This window comes from Physella acuta, unplaced genomic scaffold (assembly GCF_028476545.2).
Source record: "Physella acuta isolate Inbredline_101_S28 unplaced genomic scaffold, ASM2847654v3 ptg000114l, whole genome shotgun sequence".
NCBI lineage: Eukaryota > Metazoa > Mollusca > Gastropoda > Physidae > Physella > Physella acuta.
The window spans coordinates 1,019,179-1,034,022 of record NW_026731634.1 but is presented as its reverse complement, the minus strand read 5'-3'; the positions used below and the strand labels follow the sequence as shown (position 1 = coordinate 1,034,022).

General features: G+C 35.1%; 2 pseudogenes; both read left to right on the top strand.

The window, feature by feature from the left end:
* Positions 1–1,571: 1,571 nt before the first annotated feature.
* On the top strand, positions 1,572–2,396 carry LOC131934646 (spliceosome RNA helicase DDX39B-like; annotated as a pseudogene).
* Positions 2,397–13,565: 11,169 nt separating this feature from the next.
* Positions 13,566–14,197, top strand: LOC131934636 (spliceosome RNA helicase Ddx39b-like; annotated as a pseudogene).
* The last annotated feature ends 647 nt before the right edge of the window (positions 14,198–14,844 follow it).

The window sequence follows — 14,844 nt, the reverse complement described above, 5'->3', positions numbered from 1 at the left end:
ATGTTTACCAAATGCTAACACAATGTTTACCTATGCTTACACAATGTTAACCCATACTTACACATTGTTTACCAATACTTACACAATGTTTACCCACACAATTTAATAGACATTAAAGATATATTTAGAAACCTGCACAATAAACGCATTACACAAAAAGAAATGGATATAGCATACAGACTGATCTTTAACACAACACCAGTTTCGCGAAAAGTCAAATCAAAATGTTAAAATAACATGTCAAGCATGTAAACAAAACATGAAAACTGAGAAACACATTTATTTAGAGTGTAAGTTAGTACAGAAAGCAACGCAAGCACTTGCAAAAATATTAAAAACCACCAATCAATCAGCCACAACAACAAAAAAATCGACAAACACTCAACTGTCCGACACAACCTAAACATAAACTACAAATACAAAACACTAAACATCGTAATCGTAATCGTCGGGACAAGACAAGCTTGTCAGCTCTGTTCTTCCCCTCAACACTGGACGAACCATTGCCAACAAAACACACCACAGCAGGAATTACCGACAACACTATCACACGAAGTCACAGTACCCTCTACAACAAGATACAGCAGCAGTACGTCACCAACAGAATCCCACACCAGCAAACGGATCATCAATACAGAAATGACAACAGTAACAACCCCGATAAACTACAGCATGCAACTAGTAGAAAACGCCAGCAGTAAAATAAACACTGACTCAGAAACACCTCCCAACTCTTCAGAAACTGACAAATCCCAAGCTCTAAAACCACAGGCAAACATGAATATAGACGTAACACCATTTAAAAGGAGACCAAAATGTTGAACCGTTTTTAACAGTAGCATGTAGTAAAATGTACATAAACAAACGATGATCCCATTTTCTAGTGTAGAAAATAAATGTACTGTTAAAAGCAGTAAATATGAGGGACTTGTACACACATGCCTTGTGATTTCGGAAATGTAAAATTGGGTACTAATGCAGATGATTAAATCTCGCGTTCGATAGGGCTATGTGTTACCTCCAAATTCGCTATTTATAAATAAAACAAGGGAGGCAATTTTAAACTAAAACGCTACAATTTAAAAAGAAAACATGAACGCAATTATATGATGCTACGTAAAATTGTTATTTTAAGATTAAACATCATAATGTCTATTTTATTACACGTTGTAACCAAATACTATTTTTTGTAATAAGTAGCTTATAATACTGGAGTAGTTTAAAGTTAAATACATTAGCGTTAAGTAAAGAATAGTCTGCTTATTTAGATCAAATTACAAAAAAATCGCCATCTTATGTTTTCAAATTCATTGAAAATTTTGGATCCCTTTTAAAAAGGGACAACAAATAAATGCAAAAAATGTCGAATCTGTACAAAATTACAATGTTCCATATTCTAGTGCACAACAATTTTACTCCTAAAGTAATGTCTAGCTTGGCAGTAACCCTTCTGTCGTTTAACTCCTGATCAAACCTCCAATAAAATTACAGCTTAATTTATTTATTTATTTATTTTTTTTTTTTACTTAAGAAGACGCTTTCATCCCCGAGGTGGATCATTTAAATTTAAAATGGCGGATTATAGTTTAATCCTTGATTATGATGATGAAGAAAATGAACCAACTGTAGATGAAGCAGGTGGCGATGTTCCCGTTAAGAAATATGTTAAATGAACTTATGTTTCAATTCACAGCTCAGGATTTAGGGAGATTTTCTTTTGAAACCTGAATTACTGAGAGCCATAGTTGATTGTGGATTTGAGCATCCTTCCAAACTGCAACATGAGTGCATACCACAGGCGATCTTATCTATGGATGTCTTGTGTCAGGCCAAATCTGGCATGGGTAAAACTGCTGTGTTTGTACTTGCAACACTGCAGCAGCTAGAGCCTGTTGATGGACAGGTTTCAGTTTTAGTGCTGGCACACACGAGAGAGCTTGCTTTTCAGATCAGTAAAGAATAGGCGAGGTTCAGCATGTACAACAATAATGTAAGGATTGCAGTATTCTTTGGTGGTATGAATATTAAGACAGATGAAGTGGTTCTAAAATGAATTGCCCTCACATTGTAGATATAACACCTGGTCGTATTCTTGCCCTAACTCGGTCTAAAGTCTTGGTTCTAAAAAATATCAAGTACTTCATTCTTGATGAGTGTGACAAGATGCTGGCAGAAATTGATATACGCAGAGACGTTCAAGAAATATTCCGCATGACACCCCATGAGAAGCAAGTGATGTTCAGTGCCACAGTAAGCAAGGATATCCGCCCAGTTTGTAAGAAGTTCATGCAAGATCCCATGGAAGTATATGTTGATGATGACTCAAAGCTAACACTACATGGTTTGCAACAACACTATGCCAAGTTAAAAGACAATGAGAAAAACTGAAAACTTTTTGAACGTCTTGATGTGTTGGGGTTTAGTCAGGTTGTAATTTTTGTCAAGAGCATCCAATGCTGCATGGCCTTAGCCCAGCTTCTGCAAGAACAGAATTTTCCAGCAATAGCTATACATCGAGCCATGACACAGTAAGAAAGATTTCCCGCTACCAATCATTTAAAGATTTCCAGAAAAAGGATCTTAGTTGCAACTGATTTGTTTGGAAGAGGCATGGATATTGAAAGAGTCAACATTGTTTTCAACTATGATACGCCAAAAAACTCTAATACTTATCTTCACAGGGTAGCCACGGCTGGTCGCTTTGGAACTAAGGGGCTTGCTATTACATTCGTTTCTGATGAAAATGATGCTAAGATATTAAATAAAGTACAAGAACGATTTGAGGTCAATATCACAGAGCTGCCAGATGAAATAGACATGCCCTCATACTGAAGGTCGTTAATGTAGAGGATGCTGATGGGATCAATTCTGGGTAATTTGTTTTAATATTTTAATGTAAATAAATTATTTTAATTTAAAAAAAAACGGTCGTTTTTTGTGATGTTGTGATTTCTGTAACTAACATGGCCAACACTACAAGAGCTTTAAATTTGGGGAAATAGAACTACGGGATAATCAGTCCGAACATTAGCTTTATGTAAATAATAATTTGCTCATTCTAATCCGATTATATTCAAAATTATATCATGCATTGAAAAACCATTATAATTTTGGATCCCTTTTAAAAAGGGACAGAAAAAAATAATAACTAACACAAAAAAACCAAACATCCTAATCTCAATTGCCAGGAGAAAACAAGCGTGCCAGTTCTGTTCTTCCCCCCAACACTGGACGAATCATTGCCAGCTAGAAAACATTTACCAGTGGTTACACCAAGGCAAAATATCTATATTAAAAAAGATGATTAATTATAGTTTAAAAGTCTTTTAATTAAGAGTAAAATTGATAAATCACGTTAAAAATGTGTGTGTGTGTGGGGGGGGGGGGGACAATATTACATATCGTCAAAATTGTGTGGGAGGGCGGGTGAGGGATGACACCATGATGTAAACATGTAAACGATATAGAAAACAATACTACATCCAGCTCTATATATAACCGACTTTAGATGAAGATCGTTAGTATTATCTGGGCACAGATTAAAGCTATCACCGGGTGAGGGTTTACACGAACTATAATTTTTCCGGAGGGAAAAACTTTTTCTTGAGAATTTTAAAGAATAAGAAGTCATCCAAGTCTGGATTGGGGGTGAGGGCGGGGGGGGGGGGTGACACCAAATGTAATAATTTAATACAGATACAATGATTTTTTCCGCTTGAATTAATAACTGTTAGATTTAGGCCCGTAAATGCTTTTCTATGTGGATCAATATAATCTTTGCAAAAATTGACCCACTTCGACAAACAGTTAGGGGGTGACACCAAATACACCATACACTGCAGCGAATTGGGGAGAAACCACATCGGAAATATACTAATCTACATATCATTCGATCAAGCTAATGATAAGCGTGTGTATATGTGTGAGTGTGAGTCTGTATCTGTGTATCTGTGTGTGTATGTGTGTATGTGTGTGCGCGCGCGTGTGTGTGTGTGTGTGTGTGTGTGTGTGTGTGTGTGTGTGTAAGTGTGTAGAGGAGGTTAGCTGACACCAGCACAACAATCGTTGTACATTTAATTGTGCTTAATTAGTTGATTTGTTATTTATGATGCTTGATATATTTAATGGGTTATTTTTCAATTCCTATTAAAAAGTGTGTTATATGTGGCTAAAATCAATGTATATCTTTTTCACGGATTTTCGTCTTTGTCATTAATATTCTTCAATATGTACTTAACATTTTGTTTTTCAAAATTTCTATTTAAAAGAGCATGCTACATAATAACACAACTTTTGAAATGCATTAATCCACTGTAAATAAATTACGTTAAATAAACTTGAGTGACAAAAATGAATAATGGAAACCATAACTATTAAAAGGAGTGCAAAAGGAAAATAGAACGTGTAGGCTTGCCACATCAACCCATGTTGACTCTTTCGTCAGCTGAACGTTTAAAAACAATTCATTGACGCCTTTAATAATTTTGGTCATTAAATGTTGTATATTTTGCAATGGAATATGTTAAATGATAATAATTTGATTTCAAATTTAGTATATTCATACGAGTTAAAGAGCTTCTAGCGGATTCAAATGTTGTAAAAAAAAAAGTAATTAGTCGCTATGTTAGTCATTTTCAGTCCGAAATGCGTAGTTTAAAAAAAAATGTAAATAGATCCAGAAAAAAAGAAATTCAAATGCCAATACACATGCGTATACGCAGAATCAGGGACGACGTGGCCTTCACATGAGGAGGGCTCTGAAACAGATGAACTCTACTTCATCTGGCTCATTTGTCTTGGACACGAACGGAAAATGATGATGATACACAGAGTTACAAATATATGTGGCATATATATATATATATATATATATATATATATATATATATATATATATATATATATATATAGATAGATAGATAGATATAGATAGATAGATATATACATAGATAAATATATATAGCTATATATAGATATATAGTCCTATATATAGATTTTTTCGGGAGGGGGGGGGGGTGGGGGGGGGAGGGGTTTACACCATTCGTTCCCGCACCGGGTAATACCCGACCTATCGACGCCACTGCTTGTACAGAAATGCCTTGTAAGTGATTTCGGAAATGTAAATTTGGGTACAAATGCAGATGATTTAATCTCGCGATTGATAGGGCAATGAGTTACCTCCAAATTCGCTATTCATAAATAGAACAAGGGAGACAATTTTAGATTAAAAAGCTACAAATTAAAAAAAAAACGCAATGAACGCAATTAAATAACGCATATTAATATATTTATTTTCAAACTAAACATAATGTTGTTTACTTTATTACCTAATGTAACCATATACTAATTTTAAAAATAAGTAGCTTAAAATATTAATGTGGTTTAAAGTTAAACACTTTAGCTTTACGTAAAGAATAGTCTGGTCATTATGATCAAATTACTAATCTACTACCATCTACTAATCAACTCATTAAGTCAAATTATGGATCCCTGATAAAAAGGGACAATAAACAGATGCAAAAAAGTAGGTTCTGTACCACATTACACTATTAGATATTCTTGTGCCTCCCCAACAATTTTACTCACAAAGTAATGTCTAACTTGGCAGTAACCCTTCTGTCGTTTACCCCCAGATTAAACCTCCAGTATAATTACATTTATCAACATCACAGCAAACAAAAGAAGAAAAAAGGGAGCACTTCACTACCCATAGTGTTTCTGCTACTTTGTTTCGTTAACATTTTATACCAGTTACTATTTTCTGTGAACTACCAATAATCCAAAGCTAAATTGATATTTTCGAATTTGTCTGCACCTCAACTATTTTTAGGACATTGGACTAATAGTGAAAGTTTAATATTGAGAATTATTCTGGGTGGGAGGGGGTGGAAAGTTTAATCTTCTCGCTTCCGTTTTCACTTAGACGAGCCATTTGAGACATGCTATATAATGTGCGTGTGTACGTGAGTGTGTGCGTCCGTGCATGCGTGCGCTCGTGTATATGCGTTCGCGCGATTGTGCGGGTGTGTTGATGAAGATTTTCCCGTCTAGATAACCGAGGTCTCTCTAATCCATCTATCACACAATGAATAACTTTTATTTCTGAAACCCAAGACCACAATGTTAAATCGTCTTAACAATTGTATGTAACGCAATGTAAATAAACACACGATAATCCCATCTGCTAATGTGGAAAATAAATGAACTGTTAAAAGCAGAAAATATAAGGGACTTATACACATGCGCCTTGAAAGTGATTTTGCAAAATGTGGATGATGTAATCTCGCGTTTGCCAGGGCAATAAGTAAAGCTACAATTAAAAAAAAATTAGGCCTAACGCAATCATAGACACAATGTTTACCAAATGCTAACACAATGTTTACCAAATACTAACACAATGTTTAATAAATGTTTACACAATGTTTACCCACACTTACAAAATATTTATCCACACAATATAATAGACAATAAAGATAAATTTAGAAACCTGCAAAATAAATGCATTACATTAATAGAATGGTTAATAGCATACAGACCGGTCTTTAACACAACAACTTTTTCACGAAATACAATGTCAAATCAAAATGTCAAAATAACATGTCAAACATGTAAACAAAACATACTGGAAACTGAGAAACATATTTATTTAGAGTGTAAATTAGTACAGAAAGCAACGCAAGCACTTTCGAAAATATTAAAAACCACCAATCAAACAGCCACAACAACAACAAAATTGACAAAACCTCAACCATCCCACATAACCTAAACATAAACTAAAAATACAAAACACTAATGTCGTAATCGTAATCGTCGGGAGAAGACAAGCGTGTCAGCTCTGTTCTTCCCCTCAACACTGGACGAACCATTGCCAACTAGACACACCACAGCAGGAATTACCGACAACACTATCACACGAAGTCACAGTACCCTCTACAACAAGATACAGCAGCAGTACGCTACCAATAGAATCCCACACCAGCAAACGGATCATCAATTCAGAAAAGACAACAGTAACAACCCCGATAAACAACAACATGCAACTAGTAGAAAACGCCAGCAGTAAAATAAACACTGACTCAGCAACACCTCCCAACTCTTCAGAAACTAACAAATCCCAAGCTATAAAACCACTGGCAAACATGAATACAGACATAACACCATTTAAAAGGAGACCAAAATGTTGAATCATCTTTAACAGTAGAAAATATGAGGAACTTGTACACGCATGCCTTGAAAGTGATTTCGCAAAGGTAAATTTGGGTACAAATGCAGAAGTGGTAATCTCGTGTTTGTCAAGGCAATAAGTTATCTCCCATTTTGTACTTTAAAATGGAACAGGGGAAACAATTTTTAGCCAAATAACTACAATTTAAAAAAAAAATATTAACATAATTTTTTAAAACGGAACTAAATGTTAATACTATACGTACTGTTGTATAATATATTAGTATTTGTAATCAAGTACTGTATTTTCATAAATATTAGCTTGAAATACTGAAGTAGTTTAAAATCAAACACATTAGCTTTACGTAAATAATAGTTTGCTCAATTTTAAATACAATTTGAAAGGAAAAAATTAAATCTGTCCAGCAGTAAAAATAATTTTAAATTTTGGATCCCTTTTAAAACGGGACGGAAACAAATAATGACTAACACCAAACACCACACATCGCTACCGCGGGGAGAAGACAAGCGTATCAGCTCTGTTCTTCCCCTCAACACTGGACGAATCATTGCCAACTAGACACACTACAGCAGGAATTACCGACAACACTATCACACGAAGTCGCAGTACACACTACAACAAGTTACAGCAGCAGTACGCCACCAACAGAATGCCACACCAGCAAAAGGACCATCAATTCAGAAATGACAACAGTAACAACCCCGATTAACAAGAACATGCAACTGTCCGAAAACGCCAGCAGTAAAATAAACACTGACTCGTCAATAACTACCAAAACTTCATAAACTAACAAATCACAAGCTATAAAACCGCAGGCAAACATCAATACAGACATAAAATAACACAATTTAAAAGAAGAAATCAATGTTGAATCGACGTCAACAATAGCAGGTAGCAGTGGCGTAGCGAGGTCGTTTGTCACCCAGTGCGGCACTTAAAGATTTCACCCCCCAGAGGCGTAGCGACCCTTCACGGAGATAAACTTTCAATTTTCGAATTTGCATCCCCCCCCCCCTTCCAAGCTTTCGATTTGCACCCCCCCCCCCCCCTCAAACTTTGGATTTGCACCTCTTTAAACACTATCTAACACTCGAATTAATCACTTAATTAAGTGGAATTATCATTATTCTCTATATATTTTGCTATTTTTTGCCTTGCTGTCACCCCCTAAATAGTGTCACCCGGTGCGGTCCGCACACCCCCCCCCCCTCCCTACGCCACTGGCAAATAGTACAATGTAAATAAACAAACGATAATCCCATCTGCTGATGTCTAACATAATTTAACTGTTAAAAGCAAACAATATTAGAGACTTTCACACAGAAACGTCGCGAGGGGGAGGGGGTGGGGGAGGGGGGGGGGGGGGGCGGCCCTTGCGGACCTCACCGGGTGACATCAAGTCGAAAATAGCTATATTAAAAAAGATGATTAACTATAGTTTAAAAGTCTTTTAATTAAGAGCAAAATTGACAAATCACGTCAAAAATATCAGTGAGTTAACTTTTTGTCTGAGATATTTTGTCTGAGATCATTTGTCCTGAGATCAATTGTCATGGAACCATATATATATATAAATATATATATATATACATATATATATATATATATATATATATATATATAAATATATATATATATAAATATATATATATATATATATATATTTATATATATATATATATATATATTAATATATATATATATATATATATATATATATATATATATATAATATATATATATATATATATATATATATATATATATATATATATATATATATATATATATATATATATATATATATATTCGGGAGGGGGGGATTTACACCATTCGTTCCCGCACCGGGTGATACCCGACCTATCGACGCCACTGCTTGTACAGAAATGTCTTGTGACTTCGGAAATGTAAATTTTGGTACTAATGCAGATGATTTAATCTCGCGTTTGATAGGGCAATGAGTTACCTCCAATTCACTATTCATAAATAGAACAAGGGAGACAATTTTAGATTAAAATGCTACAAATTTAAAAAAAAACATGAACGCAATTAAATAACGCAACTTAATATATTTATTTTCAAACTAAACATAATGTTGTTTACTTTATTACCTACTCTAACCATATACTAATTTTAAAAATAAGTAGCTTAAAATATTGATGTGGTTTAAAGGTAAACACTTTAGCTTTACGTAAAGAATAGTCTGGTCATTAAGATCAAATGTTTTGAATACACGCGCCTTAGTATTCCTCAAAATGTCAAATTTTGGATCCCTGATAAAAAGGGACAATAAACAGATGCAAAAAAGTAGGTTCTGTTCAACATTACACTGTTCCATATTCTTGTGCCTCCCATACAATTTTACTCACAAAGTAAAGTCTAACTTGGCAGTAACCGTTCTGTCGTTTACCCCCAGATCAAACCTTCAGTATAATTATATTCATTAACGTTACAGCAAACAAAACAAGTAAAAGTGAGTACTTCACTACCCGTAGTGTTTCTGCTACTTTGTTTTGTTAAGATTTGATACCAGTTACTATCTTCTGTGAGCTTACAATCATCCAAGGCACCTCTAAATGGTGTCGACCGGTGCGGTCCGCATCCCCCACCCCGCCTCCGCTGCGCCTATGTGTAAAACTGTTGCCTAGTTTTGCACTGAAAGGGAGTTGTGGGTTAGTGGTCAATGGGTTTACCATTTTTGATAAGGTTGAGTCTAAATGTATTATGCCGTCATAGAGTCACACTATTCGGTCATAGAGTCACACTATTCGATGGTAGAGTCACAATATTCGGTCATAGAGTCACACTATTCGATGGTAGAGTCACACTATTAGGCCATAGAGTCACGCCTCTATATGGTTATAAAAGAAGGCTGCGTCGTTTTCAAATCGAGTGTTTTTACGTCATCCCACGTGTGATTGCACGAACTCAGAGGGTGAGCACTGCATGAAATGTCCACGGGCAACGGGCTATCAAATGACCTCGCAATGAGGTGGAAACTTATAGAAACCCAGAGTTAGCGTTGGTTGGTCGGACAATATCTGGGGATACGAAGGGTCACTTTTACAGAGTTTGTAACTTTTACCAAACTATTGGTTCCCCAAAACAGTCGGTCACTTCTAAAAAAATATTACCTCCCTTTTAAAAACTTAAGGAGGGTCACTTCTACAAAGATACTGGGTCACTTTTAGAAAGCCAGTGTGTCACTTCTACACACCTAGTTGGTCACATTTACAAAGATAGTGTGTACATTTCACAAAGCTAGTACTGGTAAACTCCACTTGATTGCAAAACTCTGTTAACTATTAAAAACTAGGTTATCTTATTACTTCTTTATTATAAATTCAACAATAATTTACTAATTATCTCTAATTTACCACACAAATAATCAAACACACACACACAAGCATACACACAAACACACACACACACACTAACTGATCCACGTTTACACCGATACACGAAAGCCATGCACACACACATACAAACACACACACTTGCATGCATACACACAAACACACACACACACACACACCGATCCACACTTACACCGATACACGAAAGCCAATGCACACACACACATACACACACACACACACCGATTACTGACACAAGCCCACAAATAAATACACCCATATAAAGTCCTACACTATACTCCCACACACCTCGAATGACTGTGTTGGCACATCAAAACAATGCTTTTAACCAATTAAAATCTTGTTTTAATACAACTCTTAAGAAAAAGGTTTCATTCTGTAGGTTGCATGAAAGAATTTTCTAAAGATTACCAAGGGAAGCTATCCAAACAAACATATGGGATTCACGATCATGGTTATATCCCTTGTTTAGATTTGATGTTTTTAAAATATTTATTTATAAACAATCTTATAATTAACAGGAATGTTTCCAACCGTTCCTTTCTGATGCTTTTGTTCAATCAGCAAGAGCTTAATTATCAAAGTCCTCAGTGCTATATTAAGAACAGTATTGTGAGGTACAGGGGGGCGTTACAATGTTATGGTCGCAATGATTACTAATGTTTACATAATGTTCCCCCATGCTTACACAATGTTTACCCATATTTAAACAATGTTTACCGATGCTTACACAATGCTTACCCATGCTCACTCAATGTTAACCAGCACTTACACAATGTTTACCCATATTTAAACAATGTTTACCGATGCTTACACAATGCTTACCCATGCTCACTCAATGTTAACCAACACTTACACAATGTTTACCCATGCTAACTAAATGTTTACCCAATGCTTACCCAGGGTTTACCAAATGCTACACAATGTTAACCCATACTTACATAATGTTTTTCCACACAATGAAATAGACATTAAAGATAAATTTAGAAACCTGCACAATAAACGCATTACACAAAAAGAAATGGATATAGCATACAGACTGATCTTTAACACAACACCAGTTTCACGAAATACAAAGTCCAATCAAAAATTCAAAATAACATGTTAAACATGTAAACAAAACATAAAGGAAACTGGGAAACACATTTATTTAGAGTGTAAGTTAGTACATAAAGCAACGCAAACACTTGCGAAAGTATTAAAAACCACCACCCTTAACAACAAAAAAATCGACAAACCCTAAACCGTCCCACACAACCTAAACATAAACTACAAAAACAAAACACTAAATATCGTAATCGTAATCGCCGGGAGAAAACAAGCGTGTCAGCTCTGTTATTCCCCTCAACACTGGACGAACCATTGCCAACAAGACACACCACAGCGGGAATTACCGACAACACTATCACACGAAGTCAAAGTACACTCTACAACAAGTTACTGCAGCAGTACGCTACCAACAGAATCCCACACCAGCAAACGGATCATCAATTCAGAAATGACAACAGTAACAACCCGATAAACTAAAACATGCAACTAGTAGAAAACGCCAGCAGTAAAATAAACACTGACTCAGCAACACCTCCCAACTCTTCAGAAACTTACAAATCCCAAGCTATTTGTAACTAGTGTAGTTACTAAAGACGATTGATAAGCACGCAATACAGTCTGTCAACTAAGTCACGATCAAGGCCAAACTGGGCCGATGCAACGGATGCAGGTGGTGTGGACTGATAACGAATACAAAGCCACTATGTAGTTGGGAAGCGATACGACAGAAGCGCGGAGTTGATAGTTATGATGCAACGGATAGAAACGATTACGAATACGAGGGATATAATAAGACTGCAGGACAGAAGAGCAGAACAGAAGTTGAAGACTGAACTGTGGAGACGTGTTGTGATTTGTGAGAATAGGTTTGGAAGCCCGAACCATGGACTCGTGTATTCTGATATGTGAGAACTAGTGAGGACAGTGGGGTTCAGTTGGTTCATTGTATTCTTGTGGAACATTGATGCATTGCTATGTGGAGCATTTCTATTGATTCATTTAATAAAGAGATAAATGTAAACCTGCACTTCCGAGTATCTGTATTGTGGTTGATGTTGTGTGCTGGTCAAAGATAGCACAAGTAAATAGACTCAGTAACATTTGTCACTGCGAGTAAATAGACTCGGTAACATATAAAACCACAGGCAAACATGGATACAGACGTAACACCATTTAAAAGGAGACCAAAATGTTAAACCGTTTTTAACAATAGCATGTAGTATAATGTAAATAAACAAACGATAATCCCATTTGCTAGTGTAGAAAATAAATGTACTGTTAAAAGCAGTAAATATGAGGGACTTGTACACACATGCCTTGTGATTTCGGAAATGTAAAATTGGGTACTAATGCAGATGATTTAATCTCGCGTTCGATAGGGCAATGAGGTACCTCCAAATTCGCTATTTATAAATAAAACAAGGGAGGCAATTTTAGACTAAAGAGAAACAATTTAAAAAGAAAACATGAACGCAATTATATAATGCTACGTAAAAATTTTATTTTAAGACTAAACATCATAATGTTTAATTCATTATATGTATTAACCAAATACTATTTTTTATAATAAGTAGCTTATAATACTGGAGTAATTTAAAGTTAAAATACATTAGCGTTAAGTAAAGAATAATCAGGTTACTTAGATCAAATTACATTAAATTGTTTTAGTCACAAGTTGAATTAACATAAAATTTTGGATCCCTTTTAAAAAGGGACAACAAATAAATGCAAAAAAATGTCGAATCTGTACAAAATTACACTGTTCCATATTCTAGTGCACAACAATGTTACTCCTAAAGTAATGTCTAGCTTGGCAGTAACCCTTGTGTCGTTTAACTCCTGATCAAACCTCCAATAAAATTACATCTAAATTTATTTATTTTTATTTTTTATTTTTTTATTTTTAATTAAGAAGACGCTTTCATCCCCGAGGTGGATCATTTAAATTTAAAATGGATGATTATAGTTTAATCCTTGATTATGATGATGAAGAAAATGAACCAACTGTAGATGCAGCAGGTGGCGATGTTCCCGTTAAGAAAAATGTTAAATGAACTTATGTTTTAATTCACAGCTGTGGATTTAGAGATTTTCTTTTGAAACCTGAATTACTGAGAGCCATAGTTGATTGTGGATTTGAGCATCCTTCCGAACTGCAACATGAGTGCATACCACAAGCAATCTTATCTATGGATGTCTTGTGTCAGGCCAAATCTGGCATGGGTAAAACTGCTGTGTTTGTACTCGCAACACTGCAGCAGCTAGAGCCTGTTGATAGACAGGTTTCAGTTTTAGTGCTGGCACATACGAGAGAGCTTGCTTTTCAGATCAGTAAAGAATAGGCGAGGTTCAGCAAGTACAACAATTATGTAAAGATTGCAGTATTCTTTGGTGGTATGAATATTAAGAAAGATGAAGAGGTTCTAAAAAAAGAATTGCCCTCACAATGTAGTTATAACACCAGATCGTATTCTTGCCCTAACTCGGTCTAAAAGTCTTGGCTTTAAAAAATATCAAGCACTTCATTCTTGATGAGTGTGACAAGGTGCTAGCAGAAATTGGTATTCGCAAATACGTTCAAGAAATATATATATCATCTGAACTCTACTTCAACTGCCCCATTTGTCTTGGACACGAACGGAAAATGATGATGATGATACACAGAGTTACAAATACATGTGGTATATATGTATATATATATATATATATATATATATATATATATATATATATATATATATATATATATATATATATATATGTATATATAGGCCTATGTATAGATTTTTTCGGGAGGGGGGAGGGGTTTACACCATTCGATCCCGCACCGGGTCATACCCGACCTATCGACGCCACTGCTTGTACAGAAATGTCTTGTGATTTCGGAAATGTAAATTTTGGTACTAATGCAGATGATTTAATCTCGCGTTTGATAGGGCAATGAGTTACCTCCAATTCGCTATTTATAAATAAAACAAGGGAGACAACTTTAGATTAAAATGCTACAAATTAAAAAAAAACATGAACGCAATTAAATAACGCAACTTAATATATTTATTTTCAAACAAAACATAATAATGTTTACTTTATTACCTACTCTAACCATATACTAATTTTAAAAATAATTAGCTCAAAATATTGATGTGGTTTAAAGTTAAACACATTAGCTTTACGTAAACAATAGTCTGGTCATTAAGATCAAATTTTTAATACACGCACCTTTATTTTCCT